Below are 5,601 nucleotides of genomic sequence, written 5' to 3' on the forward strand. Positions count from 1 at the left end.
TGTTAGTAAAATAAATTATTATTAGGAATTACCTTTAAGAACTGCAGTTTCTATGGTTAGCACAAAAACACCTTCTTGTCAGAGCTATCTCAGACAACCTGGTGTTTGAGAAACAACCCTAAAGCCGAACAAAGCTTTTTGCAGTAAGTGTTATTTCCAAAAGCAGCAAAGCAGCTAACCAACTTCTTCCTTAACGCACCGCACCAGTTACAGCACAGCACGTTCTGGAAAATGTCCTTCACCTGTGAGTGCAGTTATACACGGACAACCTGAGTGCCACTCAGTCGCACCGCTGCAGCCAAGATACACAACAACAGCCACAAGGCACAGCTGCAAAGCTGGCTGGAATAAATGACTGCAACCAAAGCAGCGGCGAGGAGCCAGGAGTACCTGTGGGTGCTGCCACGTACCTTCTTCTCTACTGGGCGTCTGGCACGAACAGCACAAAGAGGAGGGAAATAGAGGAACGTGGGAGCTGCTGTATCACAGCCCCCTCCTACGGCTTAACTGCCCCCAGGCAATTAGCCGACATTACAGTTGGTGCAATTAAGAATAATTTGTGCCAAAAAAATCTAATCCCAGGTGAATTTTTTCAAACTCACTATATCATTGAAGAGGAAAGCTAAAGAATGCAAGAACTTCCATCTCATTCTGACTGTCCCAAAAAACCTCATTCACTGTAGTATACAGGCAGACTGCCATTACTGGAAAAACAGAACAAAACCATTTTAAGAGAGAAACGAGTTGTAAACCTTGTAAACCTATTTGCTTAGTGCTCCACATCTTAAAAAGAAAATCTGCAATTAAAAAGATGAGTTGGTTGGGAGCTGTGACAGGAGGCTGTTGGTTATCTCCACTGCTAAGTTTACTTTTGAACAGGTCATTGTCTTGGCTAGTCATACTACATGTGACACAATTCACTTCAAACACAGCACATAATAAAGTCCAACTATTTGAAATTCTGACAAGCACGCTGTTCTCTACTAGCAGCTCTTCAGACAAATAAGCAGAAGCAGCATGCCACGTTCTTGAAGTCATCTCCTTCTGAATAACATGTACGTGGAAATTTAAAAATACATTTGTTGTTTAATATTCAGAATAAGCACAGTTCAGAACCTGTATGCCCTGCAGCTCACGTCTCAGCTTTATGTGATTAAGGTGCAGCAGGTACCACAGTAACTGTAGCAGCACCATCTCACCACTGCAATGGCTACAGAACAAGAGTCTCAAGCAAGCAGCCCCTGTCCAAGTTCAGAATCCTTTCAACATGTAAGAAAATATTGTACATTGCTTGTGAAATTCAGAGATGGTTTTGCCCACTAGTATCTTCCCCTGTAAAAAAAAATAATTTGAGTGCCTCATCTTTGAACACCCAAGAGCAGAACACACGCTGCCCCAGATAGGCCTGGCTTTACAGTTACTTCCCAAACTCTGATGGCTTTCTCTCATCTTCCCTATTCCTCAGAAAGTGATTAGCCTCTTCCTGCAGACATCTCTGTTCCCAGTCCCTCTTTGCAGGTTAAAAAACTTGAAAGACGAGCTGCTGTAGAGTTACAAGTTCCAGAAAAGGCATTATCAAATGAATAAAACCAGCTTCCTCCAAAGTTTCCCTTTGGAGCAGAGCTTCAGATCCCATACGTTTTCTGGTAGAGGTAAAAAGCCTGTGGTGCAGTTCAGCCCTGAGCACAACAGAAGACAAAACAATAAAAATGAATGCTATACCTTTGCCAGCGTTTCACTGTAAAACATGGATGAAGAAAACCTGTGTTTGCATGAATCTGTGAGATTTATACCCCAACTTCCCAGCACACACTAAGAATCATAGAATGGTTTGGGTTGGAAGGGACCTCAGGGACCACACAGTTCCAAGCCCTGCACAGGCAGGGACACTTCCTTCTACACCAGGCTGCTTACAGCCCCATCCAGCCCAGCCTTGAGCCACAGCTCCAAGTGAAGGTAAGCAGGAAGGCAAGCGGCACCTCTAACTAAAAGTTACACCACACACTTCTCTGAAAGCACAAATGAGGACCAATGGCCATACCCTGGCTAAGTCACCACTCCTGGAGTTTAAAATTTAGTGCTGTGAAAAATACCTCCACTTGTGTGTTTCAGAAGTCACTTTACTGAATGTACTCACAGAGATTTAAAGCTCCGTTTTAACACAACTTCACTTGAGAAGTATGTGCTGTCACTGCTATATTGAAATGTATACTACAGCTTTACTCTTCCTATTCCTCTCTTCAATGAATAAACACTTATATACAACATTTCACAATGGCAGGCAAAAAATCTCCCAGACTGTGTTGGTAGATATTATGTAGAATTAGTAAAATAACACAAATAATGCAAACAGAGCAGTTCCACCAACAGCTCTCCTGACTTGGGTCCTACCGCGTAACACAAACCTCCTCTCCATAACTGCAAGCAAGGTGAAGAGAAGCACAGCAGAAGCAGGTAAGGAGTATGGAGTGAGAGCCTAAATAAATGTGGAACACACCAGCAGCCAGCCTGGGGATGAGGAGAGCGAGGTCCCCAGGCCAGGCAGGTCCCAGCAGCCTCCAGCAGTCTCCGTGCTGCTGTCCCTCTCTACTTTGAAACATTCACTTGGCCGCTCGATGCTTTTTACTGTGTACACTCAGTATTTTAGGCCACACAGAACTGCAGTTCTGATCTGCATCAGATGCACTGCACAGTACTGTGAAAAAGCAGCATCCTCCATCACCGAGCACATTTCAATACGTCTATGCTTTTACTGCTGAGCTGTTTTCAGACACTGTATTAAGGCTAATTCAAAAGGGATCAGGTCCTAGCCTACAGTAAGCAAGAGAATTCCCATTCTGATTCCTCTCTGCTACTAGCAGCTCTAAATATCAGTGAGATGATCATAGCAAAGTCACTACACAAAGCAGAAAGACAGCCGTGGGGAAAGCTGCTGCGTAACTAAGTGGAATGCAGCATTCACCACAAGCTGCTCTAATTGGAAATAGGCAGGATAAACTAAACATATCTGGAGATATTTTCTTTAAGTTGAAGAACTAGAAAACTGCAGAAATGTTTCCATCTTTAAGTGGCAGAGCAACAAGACCCACAAAACACAGCTGAAACAAACAAAAGGTAGATCATGGTTCTCACTTAAGCCTACGGCAAACCTGCTACTTGCTTTGCTGCTTCCCCCCTAACACCAGGCTCAGACTGCAATTCAACTTGCTTGCACCAACTTCTGCATTTGCTGCCACCTCCAGCAGCTCCAATAAGGCCTACAGAAGCATCGAGACCTGCTCACGTGGGTACAGCTACAGCTTTCCTTTGCGCTGCGATAAGCTGAGCTGCTTTCTGTTCCAGGAGCTGCAGAGAAACCCGTGTGCCTTCACATCACAAATCGTCACCGCAAAGCCAACAGCTGACACTCCAACACACACCCTGAGAAATTAATTTACCTTTCTCAATTATGAAAACTGCGCTAGCACAGCCGAAGTGATGCCCTGTGAAGTGATGAGAGGCTATCAGGTATTGATTCAGCCAGGATTCATTACTAGAATAAGAAAGGAGTATTTCACTTCATTTTCTCAAGCATGCAGAAGGTTGAGAGAAGATGGGGAAAAGCAGAGAACTCTCAGTTCCTGTTTATCCTAGCGAAACTGAGACCCACCTAAACCTGACATGGGTTAGATTATTGTTAGGGTTTTGTTGTTTTGTTTTTAATGCCAAACAATCTTGTATGTTTTTACTCTGCAGAGGACAGTGCTTTCTTTTGAATTGCATTTCAGTCAGCATAAGGCACTGTCAATTGGCAAAAACCTGCAATCAACAGCTCGCTGCAATGGGAGCACACTGAGCATCACAGCTGGGGAACAAAAGCCCTTATCTAGTCACAATTATCTTATTGGTTTAGTGTGTCATTATAAACAAAGTCAAATCACTGTATGACCTTCTCTTTCACGAGGTAGCAGTCATAGTTCATTGTCTTTAGAAAACTCCCTAATTAGTAAGATATATGGCTTAGAAAATACTCCCAGGTGCTCTAAACACCTATGGAGCATTTTTCCAGAAACACACTGTGCACGTGTATCTTTCTGTCCATTTAAAACACTAATGATTTAAAGGCCAACTGCAGAGATGTCACTACACCAACAAAACGGCTTCAGATCAGTGAAAGCCATCTCACAAAAGCAGGGCCTTTGACTCTATTTGCACTTACTGTACACTTATTCTTTCAAAACAGCTGAAGAGGAATGCTGACAGATCTCACAGGCCTGTTTCTTCTAGCTACTATAAGCTACACAGCCACGTCTTGTCAGAGCACATGTTGGCCTTTCCTGAGATCCTCAGAAGTACTGCAAAGCAGTGGACTAAAGCAGAACTGCCTGAGCTTTGTCCAAGCTCTAGAACAATGCTCTCCTAAAGAAATCCCATTTTGTCTCTATAGCTCTGAGTGGGACATAAAGCTTTTCTCCAGCAGCCCTGAATTCTTCCATTTGAGATTTTTAGTTCAGTCTTATCAGCTTTAATATCTAGCTAACCAGTTACTGGGAAGGGGGAAGAAGGTAATTGAATGAGGGAGGGAAGATTTAGGTTGGACGTCAGGGGGAAGTTCTTTACAGAGAGAGTGGAGAGGTGCTGGAACAGGCTGCCCAGAGAGGCTGTGGATACCCCGTCCCTGGAGGTGTTCAAGGCCAGACTGGATGGGGCCCTGGGCAGCCTGGTCTAATATTAAATGGGGAGGTTGGTGGCCCTGCATGTGGCAGAGGGGTTGGAGATTCATGATCCTCGAGGTCCCTTCCAACCTGGCCACTCTGTGAATGAAAATTCATTTTATACATGTCAGTTTCAATAATTTTTTATATATATGAGCATGTGTGTATGCTTTTGTGCTTATTTTTAGAAGTGAAACCTTTTTTGGATACGAGGAAGACATGAGGCTATTGATTATTTATTTTTTCTTCTCACTGAAGAAAAAATCTCACTGCTTCAGGGCAAACCCATACACCCAGCATAGGTCTGGTAGCTGAAATGCCAGCAGCACTTCTTCAGAACCATATAGAAGTATAACACGTAGAACTGGCCACACGTATACTTCTACATATACGTCCATTTTATACCGCTTACTGATAGAAGTAACCAAACCTGGCAGCCTTCTGAAGGCCTCACACCCCAATCAGGCTGATGTCCCAAAGCACACCAGGAGCAGCTATGCGGGGCAGGCCGGCTCCGGGCATGCCGACACAGCCCTGGAGGCTACACAGGGCCGGGTCCCCGAGCACACCGCACTTTCAAGAGGCGCAGCCCCGGGCCGGGCACGGCCCGTCACAGCCACAACTCCTGTGCAAACTTGGCTCGCCTAGGGGTGACTGACATATGCCACCAAACACCGGGAAGGAGCCTGCTAACATCTGAGCCCATAACAGAGCCGATTAAAGGCCTCGAGGAGTTTTTCCTTCGCAGCAAAGCGCAATTAGCAAAAAGAAAACGCCAGAACGCGCCGACAACCCGACGGCCGACACCTGCTCGCGGCGAAGGCGTTCCCCAACTCTTTGTTCAACTCACAACTCTTTTCCTGCACCGCGGGGTTCCCCGAAATAAACAAAGGCCCGACCCCGTCCG

Source organism: Meleagris gallopavo, chromosome 1, assembly GCF_000146605.3.
Source record: "Meleagris gallopavo isolate NT-WF06-2002-E0010 breed Aviagen turkey brand Nicholas breeding stock chromosome 1, Turkey_5.1, whole genome shotgun sequence".
Lineage (NCBI taxonomy): Eukaryota > Metazoa > Chordata > Aves > Galliformes > Phasianidae > Meleagris > Meleagris gallopavo.